The sequence below is a fragment of the Oryx dammah genome, unplaced genomic scaffold (genome assembly GCF_014754425.2).
Source record: "Oryx dammah isolate SB20612 unplaced genomic scaffold, SCBI_Odam_1.1 HiC_scaffold_20, whole genome shotgun sequence".
In the NCBI taxonomy this organism is placed as follows: Eukaryota; Metazoa; Chordata; class Mammalia; order Artiodactyla; family Bovidae; genus Oryx; species Oryx dammah.
Window position 1 is genome coordinate 66,679,379 of NW_024070204.1, and position 15,140 is coordinate 66,694,518.

Genomic DNA, 15,140 nt, shown 5'->3' on the forward strand with positions numbered 1-15,140 from the left:
TGGCAGTGAGGGTTCCTGAAAGGCCTGGGACTAGAGTTGTGAGGCTGTGCTCAAAGCTGGGGAGTCAGCCTGGCTCCAGAGCCCAAGCCCTTGTTTACCCTGGGGTGGGAGTGGAGGTGAGGGGAGAGTGGTTGGGGAGTTTGTCAGCTTCCCCCGCCCCCCCCACCGCCAGAACAGCAAAGGTTCTAAATAAGGCCCTGGAATCTGCTGTGTCAAGAGACAGCTGGGAATCCGTGTGGCCCTGTGTCCTCTGCACCAGCCCCAGCGGGACATGTGTCGGGCAGGGGGCACTGGGAAGCCAAGAGCCACCACCCAGCATTTGGCCGCTGTCTAGCCTCCCTGAGAAAGGAACTTCTCAGAGAGCGGTGCATGACAGGCATGGAACATTGAACCCAGGCTTGGAAGCACCAGAACTTCTCAGAGAACGGTGCATGACAGGCACGGGACGTTGACCCAGGCTTGGAAGCGCCAGTTCTGGTTTTCTTTGTGGAGTGTTGGTAGGCAGTTTTCACAGAGCTAGAAAAGAAAGGACACCCACTGGCGGTGTGGGGCTGTGGACGGCCTCATAGGACCCTCGTGATGGTGCTAGGAGGTGGGTGTCTCTGCTCCCTCTACAGCGAGGTGGAAACAGGCTGGGAGAGGTAGGGGAGCTGTCTGAAGTGACCCTAAAACTGGCATTGTCTACGCCTATGCTCCCCTGCCCCTAACCCAGGCTTCTGGGGCCATGTCCGGGCTCTCTTCTCTCCAGGGGCTGAGCCCTCCGCAAGGCAAATTTTCCGGCCTGGGCCCCCACCTCGCTCCCCTCCTCCCTCCATCCCTGTGCAGGCAGGAAATACAGGCTCCACGTCTCTGCTTCTCAGCAGCCCCCAGCCCCGGCCTTCACATATAAATATTTATCTAGTGAATTAAACACAGAGAGAGGAGCCTGCAGATAAACCCAGACTGGAGAATAATCCTCCACTCAGGTTCTCCTGGAGGTCTCTACGTGCATAGCTGCACAGTGACATGTGTGTGGGGTGGGGAAGTGGTGATAGAAGAGTCAGGTAATAGAGGGCAGTGGTTTCACACCCAGACTCTGGAGCCAGGCTGCCTGAGTCTGAATCCCAGCTGTGTGATCTTGGACAAGTGACCACCCTCTCTGTGCCTATTTCCTCTAAGAAACAGTGCCACAGTCAATGGTCTGCTCCTCCTAATTCATGCCACGGCACTGGCACCAGGGTCAGCACAGTGCCTAACACATGGTAAAAGCTTTTATTTTAGTTTTGAAAATACTTATTTATGTATTTGGCTGCACTGAGCCTTAGTTGCGGCATGTGAACTCTTAGTTACAGCATTGTAACTAAGAGTTCCCTGACCAGGGATGGAACCTGGGCCCCCTGCATTGGGACCGTGGAGTCTCAGCCCCTGGACCACCAAGGAAATCCCAGTAAAAGCTTTTAGAGTGAAACAGAATATTGCAGAAACTGAGTCAAGATTCTGAAATGAAGTAACTTAACAAGACAGAGGCCACTTGCACCAGGAAGCTCCCCAGAGGAGATAACATCTAGAATGTTCTGGAATTCTGCCTGAAACCCACTAGTGGCTCCTCTGCTGCCCTCAGGACCAACGCAGAGCGGGTTTGTTTATTGTTTCCATGGCTCCCAAGGCTCCACGCTGTCTGGAACCCAAACTAACCTCCTGATTTTGCCCCCACAGACACACTCCGCTTGCATTCTCCCCATCCCATTCCCTCCCAGCAGCGGTGGCTCTGCCTGCAGCCCCAGAGCTGTTTTTGACTTGGCCTCCCCTCTCATACCCTGTCCCTCTAACAGGTATTCCGAAACTGTTGCAGGAGGGAGGAGCCCTTCCAGGGCCTGAGAGTGTGCGTCGTCCGAGGAGACACACGTGCTGACAAAGCAAGAGACTTCGCTGGGAAGGGGCCCCTCTTGGTGGGGAGAAGGAGGGTGAGAGGGCCCAGGAGGCCTGCTCTGCCACGTGGCTCTCAGTTTCGGGTTCTACGTGACGGGCTTAGTTTCTGAGTTGTCTCTGGCCGATCACTCCGACTCAGGGTCCTTCCCGGTGGCATGTGCATCATTAAGCCAAGATGGGTCCCAGCGAGGTGGGTTCTGGAAGGTTGGTGGGACACATGAACGCTTGTCTCCTTCCGAGCTTTGCCGATTCCCTCCGGTTGGTGGTACCTTGTTAGTTCTGCGTTCCTTACCAAGACCTCCTGTCATTAAGATAGCTCATGCAAGTGGCTGCTATCTGGCCTGGCCAGGGCGGTTCAGGCAGTGTTGTCCCTGAGAAAACCAACCACCTCTCCCAAGGGCCACCAGTGCTAGCCCCTCAGGCCTGACCCGTGTCCCACCCAGATGCAGCGGGAGCCTCCTTCTGCCTGACGTCTGCTTCCACCGTTGACCCATGGGCAGCCAGAGAGCCTTTTAAAGCCCAGCCCCGATGCTGCTGCATCTCTGCGTTCCGCTCCCTGGAGCTTCTTGGCATGTGGAAGAAAACCCCAGATCCTCCTGCAGCTCAGCAGCCCCCAGACCCCAGGGCGCCCTCTCCGCCTCTGCTCCCGTGCCTCTCACCGTGGAGCCATAGGGCCTCCTTGCTGTCTCCCTCGCAGGCTGTGGGCTGCCCTTTCGCCCCCAGGTGTGTCTTTCTCAGGCTGCTGTGTTCCCCTCCAGGTCTCTGCCCAAATTCCACTTCCTTGGGGCCTCCCCCGACCCCCGGCTTCAGTGCCCCCAACTCTCTCCCACACGTACACCCTAACCTTCATCTCCTTCCTGCCTGCATTTTTCTTCAAAGTGCTCATCATCTCTACCTGAAGTTATATCACCCGGTAATTTTATTTATAAAATGTATAAATCAATTTTGCAACTGTCTCTCGAACACACAAAGCCCTGGGATAGCATGCATGTTTCCTGAGGGAAAGAGGGCAGGGAGAAGTGATGCAGGCAGGCAGGAGGGAGGAAGGAATTAGAGCTTGTCTGATCTGATCCCATCCAGCTGGGAGGACACAGGAAGGAGGGGAGAGGTGAACCCCAGGTGCAAGGATATTTGGGGGACGGCTGGTCTGGCTCGCAAGGCACTGTGGAATATGAGGCTGGGGGAAGATTTTAGGACAGAATTTATGGAGTTTGAAATACCTGAAAAGGGAACCAAGAAGCAGAATTCAGTACTGACTCTAAAATGTCTTCCTTTTCACTGGAAGGCAAGTTAGCATCTGGAAAGGACAATTGAGGATCGAATCGTATAAATCATATTCCAGCCTTGGTTTGAGCTGCTCTCCTGACGGTCCCTCTGCTCAGCAGCTGGGGAGGGTGTGGACGCGGGGTCTGGGGCCAAGAAGGAACTCGGGGCGGCGTCACACCCTCTGGAATGTTGTGGCGGCTATGAACTCGCTCCAGATTTGCACAGTTCCCGTCAGAACATGAAACCAGAGGAAAAAACCCCACAAGATCCAGACTGATCAGCACAGATCTTAGCAACAGCACAACAAGCTGGAGTCAGCCCACTTCTACAGCCGAGGTGCTTTCCACCAGGCTCAGAGCTTGGGGACTCGCTGCCTCTGTGGGCCGGGGGCCCAAAGGCTCACACCATGGCCATGGGAAGTGGGGGTGTTGTGGAGCTGGGCTGGAACCGGGATCACAAGGGCTCCAGGAAAGCCTTCAGATCCCGGCATTCCCCGTGTGCTCTGGGGTCTGAGGATGGAATGCGATGGGTGACCCCTCAGGCACGCTGGTTCACCCTGCTATTTGAGGGGCTCACCCCATGCACACCCTCGCCAGAAGTTGGGCAAGGGGAGAGGGGACTTCAGAGTTTCAGAAACATCCAGAACACCCCAGCATTTCTCAGTGAGTCACAGCCTCCTGTCTTCACCATCACAGCTGGATGATGAGGAGGTTGGCCAGCTCCTGACCCAGTTTCTCAGACCTCCTCCTGCCTTCCAAGCTAGTGTGATTGTATCAGAAAATAGCTCAAGCATTCGGCAAAGTTCAGAAAACCATATTGCAGTCAAGCACCCCCTCACTCCTGTTTAACTCTTAACCATCTGCTTTATTTGCTTCATTTTCTCTCCTAAAAAATAAGGTACATAAGGGCTGTGTGAGCATGGCCATCCATGGTAGGCAGTGGTGAGGGGCCCCCAGGCCTGTCTAGGGAGATAAGCAGATCAGCAGATCATCCATCCTGCTGATGAGAGGGTGCTAGCCAATGCCTGACTTCAGAACTGGCACAGAGTGCTCAGGAAATAGTGGTTTTCCTGATAATATGGCATCTCACCCACCTATGGCCTCTGAGGTGGGCAGTCTGCAAATAGGGCTCAGGGTCACTCAGCCAGGAAGGGGACTGGGACTGTGAGCCTTGTTGAGAGCTGAGAGAGGACAGCCACTAGTCCCTCAGGGCCATCCCTTCCTAAGGGTGCAGGGTGGAGTCCCTCCAAGAGGTGCTGAAGGCAAGAACCTGCCAGAGAACAGGGCCATGAGGGAAATGCCTGGATTTTCTTGAAGCAGCCATTCGGGGACTTCAAGGCAAGGTCAGGGGTTTCTCCAGGGAAGGGGGTCTTATCAGGAGATGCGCTCTGCAGCAGCTACAGCCCAGCCTGGCTGAACCTGCTCATGGCCTTGCTGCCGTGGCAAGGAGCTGGGGCAGACTCATTGCAGCTGGGGGTCCACAGGTGGAGTGGGTGAGAGGGTCGGGAGCCCAGGGACGCAGCAACGCCCACACCTGTTGGCTTGACTCATAGACTGGGTGACTGTGATGCTCACCGAGGACCGAGCACCCTGTCCTGCCCTCCAAGAGCCCCATCTTTGGCACCATCTCAGAGCCGAGGTGTAGGGGAGGTCACTCGGAAGCCCTAAGCCCCCAGGGTGGAGTTCCTGCCCCAGCATGGAATGGCTGTGTGGACTGTGTGGGCCATCTCTGCCCACTGAGTCTCAGGGCTTCGTCATCTGTGAGCTGCGAGGATCGAGCGACCAGCGTGGCAGCCCTTCTTCCAGCAAATACTCAGGCACTCCATGCTGCTGTGCTGTTCTAAAGCAGCAGCTCTCAGCACGGGACCCCGTACCACCAGCAGCACCTGGGAACTGGCTGGAAATGAAAATTCCCAGGCCCCACCCCAGACCTAGGGAGTCAGAAGCTCGGGGGCGGGGCCCAGTTGTCTAAGAAGCCCTCTGGTGCCCACGCACGCTTGGGCACCGCTCTTTCAGGGCATTGACCTGATTGTGTCACTCTCAAGCTCCCCATGGCCTTCTGGATAAGGTTCAAGGGCTCTAACCAGCATTTGAAGCCCTTCCCTAGTGGCCCTGACTGATGTGAGGTGCCAGACCTGTTTCCCCGGTCAGATGAGAGGCTGTGGAGGGGCCGTGCCCATGACTCAGGCCTCCATCTGGTGTGTCCTGCCCCAGCCAGGCTGGCCGACCTCGCAGAGGGCAGGAGAGGACGGTGGCACATGTTGACTGGGTGCAGGGCTCTGAGCGGTGGTCTGATGTTCAGAGGTTGGCCGTCATACGTGAACCTGGCCAGCTGCTGCACAGTTTGGAGCCTCAGTGTCCTCTTCTATCAGATGAACTTAATAATAAAGTGGCTGCTTAGGTTACTGTCAGGATCAAATACGGGCAGGGTGCTCAGTCTAGTGCCTGGAAATATAGCAAGAGCCTTAGGGTGTCAGGGGTTCACAATCCCTTATCCCAAATTGCTGGGGTTAGAGGTTTCAGAAATCCGAGCTTTTCAGATTTAAAAAAGGGAAATATACCTTGTATTTACACAACACATCCAGTGGGAGGGGTCTTCTAGAAACAAACACACTGATGATGTTTCTACACCACAATGTATGGATACGCAAAGAAAGCGCAAATAGTGAAGGCTATCTGTGAATAGCCTCCTATCAGTTCAGATCACTCCAGAGCCGCTGGGCTTTTCCAGAAGACGAAGGAGAGCCATGGAAGGATTCAGAGCCGAGAGGTGACGCAGGCTGGTGCCCTGAAACAGCAGTGCCCACACAGGAGCGAGCCTCAGAACCCCCTAGGCGGCGTGGTGAACGCAGATCCTGGCTCTCCACACGCAGTCACTCTGGCTTCGTGGCAGCCGGTGCGGAAGGCAAGGTTACGCTCCCATTTTCACAGAGCACTGAGGCCAGGGCGAGTAAATCACTTGCCGGGGCCTCACGTGCTGGGTGCGGCGAGAGGCTGTGACTGGGAAGACGCAGGCTTCGGGACTCAGACTAGCTGCCATTTCTTGGTTGTTCCACCTGGGCTCGCTGAGCCCATCTCCCCATATGCAATTCAGGATTGATGGTCCTTCTTTGTGGGGTGGAGGGTGTGCTGAGATAAAGGGGTGCTGGACTCCTGGTGGGCGCTCAGGAGGGGCAGGTCTGCTCTCTGCTGGGGTGTCAGGCTGAGCCCCAGAATCCCCCAGGCCCCACCCCTGTCCCACGCCCCAGCTCGCCTGGGCCTGGCCTCCACAACGAGGAGGAGCCCTTCCAACCTGTGTTACCCAAATATTGCAAAGACCTGGTGGGGTGTCTCCACGGTGACGGCACCCTGAGTGGGATGGAGGTGAGGAAACTGCCTGTGTGCCCAGCACCCCCAGGTGCTGTCCCTGTGCCTAGGGCATTGCAGGAAGCAGGCTGGCTTACACAGGCTGGCACGGCCAATGCCATCCCAGTGAAACTACAAGGGCAGCTAGGCCTGGGTGATGAGCCTTCTGGGAAATTCAGCAATTTGGGAAGCCCAAATCTGGGTGCTGCAGTGCTAGGAAGTGTTGGTCACTCAGCTGTGTCTGACTCTCTACAACCCTATAGACTATCGGCTCCTCGTCCAAGGAATTCTCCAGGCAAGAATACTGGAGTGGGTTGCCATTCTCATCTCCAGGGCCAATCCTAGAAGCAATCACACTTCCAACCCAGGCACTGACTATCGATCTCTTTCTTTCGAAAACTCTTTCATCATAAAGTTCAATGTTTGCTGAACACCATAGAGGGTTAGGGAGCGCAAAGTCTCCAAAGCCAGAGCCCAGGATTCAAATTCCAGCCCAGGCTGGGAGCTCAGGAAGATTACCTGCCTCGCTGTGCCTTCCTTTCCTCATTTTAAAGGAGTTGGCACTTCGATCCTTCCAGGGGCTCTGATCAAAACTTCAGAGACAGGCGACTCTTCTCTTCCCCTCATCCCCACATCCGACCGTCGGGGAGTCTGGTTGGCTCTACCTTCAGATTTATTTGGAATCCAATCATGTCTCCCTCCCCACCTGCACTCTGCTCAGAGGCAGCATTGTCCATGGCTTCCCTGCTCTTTCTGCGTCCACACGGGCTCCAAACAGCTTATTTCCAGTGCCTTTCATGTGCCTCCCCGTCTCAATCAGTGGGAAAACTCAAGGCCTCGGTGGCCCATGGGCCCTGCCATAGGGCCTCCCCTCACCTTGAAGGCTCACCTCTTGTCACCCGCCCTTCTCTCAGTCTGCGGACACCAAGGAAAGACCTGCCCTGGTGCATTCGCCCAGCTGTTCTCTCCGGCTAGAATGTTCTTTTCCAGATGCCAGCCTGCCTCGCTTTCTGACCTTCCTCTGGTCTTTGCTTAAATGTCATCTTATCTGACTCCAACATGTAAAGGACAACCCCCATCCACCCAAGCCTTCGCGTTCCCCCTGCTTGCTTTATTTTCCCATGTGGCTCTAGTCACTGTTCAGTAACCCTGCATTTTACTTTAACATATGCATGTGTGCGCTCAGTTGGGTCTGATTCTGTGCGACCCTGTGGACTGCAGCCTGCCGGGCTCCTCCAGCCATGGGGATTCTCCAGGCAAGAATATTGGAGTGGGGTCTTGTGCCCTCCTTCAGTATTTAATTAAATATTCATATATTTAACTATATGTTATATATAAAATTGTACATTATGTTATATATTTGGCTGCACCAAGTCTGAGCTGCAGCCTGAGACCTCTGATCCTCATTGCGGCACACAGGCTCTTTAATTGCAGCATGCAAACTCTCAGTTTTGGTGTGTGGGATCTAGTTCCTTGATCAAGGATTGAATCTGAGCCCCCTGCAATGCGAGCATGGAGCTTTAGCCACTGGACCATCAGGGAGGTCCCATAATCCTATAGTTTATTTTAGTTGCCCAGAATGTAACCTGCAAAGGGCCGGGGATTTTGTGAGACCTGTTCTTTGCTGTGTCCCCAGCACCTAGAACAGCATGGTCCACAATAAATACATAACTATTTCACCTGATGCAAAGAGCTGACTCATTGGAAAAGACCCTGATGCTGAGAAAGATTGAAGGCAGGAGGAGAAGGGGACGACGGAGGATGAGATGGTTGGATGGCATTACCGATTCTGGGCCGGGTGCTGGGTGTGCAGTGGGACACAGCCTAGGCAGGGTCCCTGCCCTCTGGGGCCAACAGTCCAGGGTGGGAGGCAGGAAACCCACCAAGGAGCAAACAGTTACAAATATGAGAAGTTCTGTGAACCAAACATGCCCTCCGCGGCAGAGACCGTTGCATCGCGGAGGGTCAGGGGAAGGCCTCTCACAGAGGAGGACGCTTGAGCCAATATCTGAAGGCTTAGCTGGGGGTCTCCATGCACACAGTGAGGGGAAGTGCGTGGCTGGCAGAGGCCACAGCGGGAGCCTGGCTCGGAGCCCACGCCAGTCTTGCGCTATTCAGCATGATGCTGGTTTTCCAGGGCTGGTCACAATCAGCATTTGGGAAATCCACTTAAAAAAAATTTTTTTTTTTTACTTTAAAATTTATTTATTTATTTGGCTATGCCGGGTGTTTGTTGCAGCACATGGAATCTTTAGCTGTGGCTTGTGGAGTCTAGTCCTCTGACCAGAGGGCAAACCTGAGCCCCTACATTGAGATCACAGAGTCTTAACTGCTGGGCCACCAGGGAAATCCTGGGAACCCACCTTTAAGAGCAAAACTATTCTGGGAATTCCCTGGTGCTCCAGTGCTTAGGAATTGCCATTTTCACTGCTGAGCACCTGGGTTTGAGAAGGTAAGGGAATTTCAGAAAAACATGTATCTCTGTTTCATCGACTATGCTAAAGCCTTTGACTGTGTGGATCATGACAAACTGTGGAAAGCTCTTAAAGAGATGGGAATACCAGACCATCTACCTGTCTGCTGAGAAACCTGTATGTGGGCCAAGAAGGAAGAGTTAGAACTGTGTATGGAACAACTGACCAGTTCAAGATCAAGAAAGGAGTACAACAGGGCTATCTGCTCCCACCCTGTTTGTTTAACATATACACTGAGCACATCGTGAGAAATGCTGGGCTGGATGAGCTACAAGCTGGAATCAAGACAGGCAGGAGATACATCAACAACCTCAGGTATGTGGATGATACCACATTGATGGCAGAAAGCAAAGAGGAACTATAGAACCTCTTGATGAGGGTAAAGGAGCAGAGTGAAAGAGCTGGCTTAAGACTAAGTATTAGAAAAACTAAGATCATGGCATCCGGTCCCATCACTTCATGGCAAATAGAAGAGGAAAAGGTGGAAGCAATGACAGATTTCCTCTTCTGGGGCTCCCAAATCACTGCGGACAGTGACTGCAGTCATGAAATCAGAAAACAATTGTTTCTTGTCAGGAAAGCGGCAACAAACCTAAGACACTGTGTTGAAAAGGAGACGTTACTGTTCGAGCAAAGGTCTGTACTGTCAAGGCTGTGGTCTTCCCAGTGGTCACGTGTGGTTGTGAGAGCTGGACCATAAAGAAGGTACAATGCCAAAGAGTTGATGCCTTCCAACTGTGGTGCTGGAGAAGACTCCTGAGAGTCCCTTGGACAGCCAAGAGATCAAAGCAGTCAATCTTAAGGGAGATCATCCCTGACTATTCACTGGAAGAACTGATGCTGAAGCTGAAACTCCAGGATTTTGGTAATCTGATGCAAACAGATGACTCATTGGAAAAGTCCCTGATGCTGGGAAAGATTGAGGGCAGAAGGAGAAGAGGGCGTCAGAGGATGAGATGGCTGGACGGCCTCGCGGATGCAATGAACATGAACTTGGGCGGACTCTGGGAGATGGTGAGGGGCAGGGAGGCCTGGCGGGCTGCAGTCCATGGGGTGCAGAGTCGGGCACGACTGGGCAACTGAACAACAGCAGCAGGGAACTGAAAAGTGAAAGTGTGAGCCGCTCAGTGGTGTCCGCCCGTGTGCGATCCCATGGGCTGTGGCCTGCCACGCCTCTCTGTCCATGGGATTTTCCAGGCAAGAATACTGGAGCAGGTTGCCGTTTCCTCCTCCAGGGGGTCTTCCCGACCCAGGGATCGGACCTGAGTCTCCCGAACTGTAGGTAGATTCTTTACCGTCTGAGCCACCAGGGTCAGGGAACTAAGATTTCACAAACCATGAAGCGTAACCAAGAAAAAAAATAAAAGCAAAACTTCCCTAAGGGAAGTCAATATCAGGCTTACTATGATCTCCCCTGCTCTTCAAAAACAAATTTTTTTTTAAGATCATCTTTCCCTCTCTAGAATAAGGGAAAAGAGTTTGGTAAAGTAAAGATTTGAAAGGAAGAGAAGTGGAGTCAGGACTTTTCCTTTTGGAGGTGGGACAACCTTAACACGGAACAGAAGGGTGATGAATTAAAGTATTTCATTCTTTCAAGTATTTATTGAGAACTTACTGTATGCCAGACCTTGTTCTAGAGAGTGTATAGCTGGGAATAGGATGAAGTCCCCACCTTCACGAAATTTACTGTCTAGCAAGAGAGGCAGTGAACAAGCAAGCGAGTAAAAGTATCATTTCAGAAGTGAAACAATGCTGCTATGAAGGAAATAAGGTCCGGGTAGAACAGTTCATGCGCTTCCCTGGTGGTAAACAATCAGATGGTAAACAATCTGCCTGCAATGGAGAAGACCCGGGTTCAGTCCCTGGGTGGGGAAGACGCCCTGGAGAAGGGAATGGCAGCCCACTCCAGTATTCTTGCCTGGAGAATTCCATGGACAGAGGAGCCTGGCGGGCTACAGTCCATGGACTCCCAAAGAGTCGGACACAACTGAGTGACTAACACTTTCACTTTCGCAGTTTAGGACTGGGGTTGGGGTTCAGAAAGGGCCTCCCTCAAAGGGTGCAATTGGAGCTGAAGCAAGTGAGGAAGGAAGAGTGAGAGGATACGAGGTAAAACATTCCAGACAGAGAGATCAGCAAGTGCAAAGGTCCTGGGGCTGGGGGACTGTCTTAATTGGTTTGAGGAGCAGCAAGGAGGCCAATGTGGCTGCAATGATGTGAGGGAGCAGAGTTGGGGGGGTGTGGTAGGGTAGAGAAGTGCTGAGAGCTGGCTCGGGCAGGGCTGTCAGAGGCCTCGGAATTTGACAATGCCATCTTCAGGGCTCCGGGACTGCCACAGATGGTCCGGAAAGGCTGGATTCAAGTCCGTGTTCTCAGACATGGACCACATGAGATACCAGTTCCGTGCAGTGGCTGTGGTCCCACATCCCTTCCTCTTCTTTCTTGTCCAAGCCTCTCCTTCTGGAATGTTCCATTAGTCCAGTTTGAGGAGGCAGTGGGGGCTGCAGGAGTGAAGGGCTGAAGCCAGGGAGCTTGCTGTCTTTAGGGGTTGCAGCTGGAGGCCCGAGGTCCTCCCTTCTTGGGCATGGCTCTTCTTGCCCCGTTCAATATACTGGCTGCATCAGCTTCCTTTCCCTGCTGCCTGCTCCATCAAAAGTCCCAACACTCCATGCTGGGCCCACTAGGAACTCCAGGCCACATGCTGGTCCCTGCCCAGCCTTGGCTCAGACACCTTCCTGCTTCTCTGTGAGCACCCCGCCTGCCACCGACCCTCTGGGCTTAGGGTCTGGGCTTCCATGCTCTGCTTCACCTCAGCTGACTCTTGACTCTGGCCTCCTTAGCTGGTGGCATGCACGCCCAATCTGATGGTCAATCAATGGATTCCCAGACGCAGAAGATGGTGTTGTGAATTTGCCCAGGTTGACACGTAATTGCTGTGGCCAGGTCCTCTGTGGGGCAATGAAGATGAAAGAGATACCTGCCACCAAGGAGCTCAAACAGGGACCAGGGACCGTGGGGCTCTAACAACCCGGCCAGAGGAGTAAACACCCCTCCCTCTACACCCCCCGACCGTTCATGGCTCACCTGGTAAACAACCTGCCTGCCGGTGCAGGAGACACGGGACTGTGGGTTCCATCCCTGGGTCAGGAGGATCCCCCGGAGCGGGGCACGGCCACCCACTCCAGTGTTCTTGCCTGGAGAATCCCGTGGACAGAGGAGCCAGGCGGGCTACAGTCCACGGGGTCTCCAAGAGCTGGACATGACTGAGGGATTAAGCGCACACACATACTGCACCGCCCCCAGCCCCCACAGCCACTTTCTTTTACCAAGACTGTTGAATCCAGCTCTACAAGAATTGAGTCGTTCGTTCTCCACTTTCACCACACCCTGAAAGGAGTTCTGGGCAGAGATCAGGAACTCTCTGTGCTCTGGAGAAACTGGCAGAACAGGCCTTTACGTAGTTAGATATTTTCAGGAGAAAATTTTATGAACCCAATTTCTTGCATCTCTCCATACTTAGGAAAGTGCTAAGATCATTAACTGAGATATCTATTCCTTGAGACTAACAGCAACCCTGCTGAGAGATTTGCATGATTCCACGTACCCCTTCTCCAAAATCGAGTACCTGCTCACCTGCCCCTGCCTCCCCGACCTGGAGCAGTTCCTCAGGACTATCTGAAAGTCGGTCTCCTGGACTATGGTCCTCAGCGAGTCCCCAGATAAAACTGGAACCCACAGCTCTCATGTTGTTCATTTTTATTTCAGCCAACACTTTGACACGTGGGCTGTTGCTTTAAGCATTTTTATTTGGGAAATGTATAAACCCGCAAAGTGATAAGAATGGCTCAATAAACGCCTCTCGGCCCTTCACCTGGAGCAGCGGTTCTCAGCTGGGGGTGGTTTTGCCTTTCAGGCGACAGGTCTAGAAGCACTGTCTGGAGAGATTTTTGCTTGTTACTGGCACCCAGTGGGAAAAGGCCAAGGATGCTACTCAGCACTGCTATGATGCCACCTCATACGTAGTATGTCGTGACTGCCCCTCTCAACAAGGTTTTTATCACAAGGGAAAAAATGCTAACTGTGTGAGGTGACGGAGGGTAAGATGGTTGTCAGCTTCCCTAGCGTCCGTATACACGGTAAAGAATCTGCGTGCAGTGTGGAGCCCCAGTTTTGCTCCCTGGGTCTGGAAAATCTCTTGGAGAAGGGAATGGCTATCCACTCCACTATTTTTACCTGGAAAATCCCATGGACTGAGGAGCCTGGCGGCTGCAGTTCATGAGGTCACAAGGAGTCAGAGACGACTGAGTGAATGTTTCCGTTTCACACACACACACACACACACACACACACACTCATACTAGAGAGACTGAGGGGGTTCCCTCTAGGACAAAGTACTAAATCTCATGGCATTTGGGTGGTTGACCTCTAATCAACCTAGAGATTACATCGCTAATGTCCAGCCCAACTCTTACAACCAAGTGATGAAATTGCTATGTGCAACTCTTAAAAAAAAAAAAAAAGAAGAAAGAATTTTCTGGTTGATGATGTCGTTAAGGACAAGGTTAAGGGCTTCCCTGGTGGTCCGGCTGTTAAGCATCCACCTGCCGATGATCCCACAGGCCACAGCTACTGATGCCTGCAGCCCCTGGAGCCCACGCTCCACAAGAGAAACCACAACAGTGAGAAGCCAGCACACAGCAAGACCCAGCACAGCCAAAAGTAAACAGATCTTCAGAAAAGCGGTTTAAGATGAGAGACTCTGCGTCTACAAAATAAGGACAAGGTTGAGAAATCCTGCTCTAAATGGGCCGATTCATGTGCTTTCATCTCTTTTGCTGTATGAATCTATATACCTTCTTCCCCCACCCCTCCTTCTTTTGCTTAACCCTTTCAAAGTATGTTGTAGCTATCATGACTTTTTACCCCTACACGCTTCCTTACCCCCCGCATAATCACAACATTCATTTGATACACATGATTATCTTATATACAGTTTATATTCAGATGTTGCCAGTTGTCCCAGGAATACCCCGATAGCATTTCTTTTCCCATCTGCAGGCCAGCCCAGGATGAGATCTGTATTGCCTCTCTTCTCTCCTTCAATCTGAAACAATTAGTCCCTCCATCCTCTGTGCCTTTCATGGCCTTGACCTTTCTGCAAAATCCAGGGCCATTGTTTTGTAGAACGTCCTTGTCCTGTGGTGCCGGTTTGTCAGCTTGTTGCTCAGGATCAGACCCGGGTCCCGCGTCTTGGCAGGACTTCCCAGCATCGCTGCCCAGTCCTCCACGCGGCCCATCAGGAGGCACGTGAGTTCCAATGGTCCCAAATGAGCTCTTGGCTAAGCTGGGCTCTGCCAGATTTCTCTACAACAAAGGTCCATTTTTCTCTTGTAGAATTAGCAAGTAATATGGAGGCTGAGCTTTGAGACTGTGTATATACCCTGCCTACCCCGCACAAGCCTCCCCCAACTGATGACTCTTATTTAAATCAATTTATGGATCCAAATGGTTTTCTAATTCCATCATTCCTTGATGATTCTGCCTTGATGACTCTCGAGCATTCACTGATGACAAAGGAATTAGTTTGTTGTTTTTTTTTTTTTTTTTTTTTTTTACTACAAATGGTGGTCAAATGATGTTATAAACCCATCATTTCCTCTTCATTCATTAGTTGGCATTCTTCTCCAAGGACGAGCTTCCCTCAAACCCCCTCCCTCTGCCCCCATTTCCTTCCTCCCTCTTTCCTTTCCCCTTTCCTTTCTTTCTTTTTTCTTTATTTTATATTTATCAGGGGGAATTTGTGGGTTCTTTTTTTTATTCAGCATGGTACAATCCATTGCCATCACTATTCAATGCTGATTGTCCCCTCCAAGTCAATACTTAAATTGTGCCACAGTTGGCAACAGTGATCTCCTGGAGCTGGCTCCTGTGACTTTTTGATGTATCATTCTTTGGTCACTTCCTTATCTTCTGCCAAAACCTGCTGTTCCAGGCTCATCTTGTATTTTTCTTGTTCCCAAACTTGGAATTGTTCATTTTCCCAGATGGCCCTGGTTCCTTGTATTGGGAATGATATTAAAAACCAAGCTCTGGTGGGCTCATTGTTATTAGAGTGTCATTGATCCCAATCCTTTGAGCAGACAGAGCT

General features: G+C 52.2%; 1 long non-coding RNA gene across 2 annotated transcripts; it reads left to right on the forward strand.

Annotated features, from left to right (window-relative positions):
- Nucleotides 1-416: 416 nt before the first annotated feature.
- On the forward strand, nucleotides 417-3,261 carry LOC120879671. Of its 2 annotated transcripts, XR_005724847.1 has the most exons (3): nucleotides 417-592; nucleotides 1,359-1,616; nucleotides 1,812-3,261. It is a non-coding gene; the product is annotated as an uncharacterized LOC120879671 (long non-coding RNA). The 2 variants fall into 2 exon arrangements; XR_005724848.1 differs by lacking the exon at nucleotides 1,359-1,616.
- The last annotated feature ends 11,879 nt before the right edge of the window (nucleotides 3,262-15,140 follow it).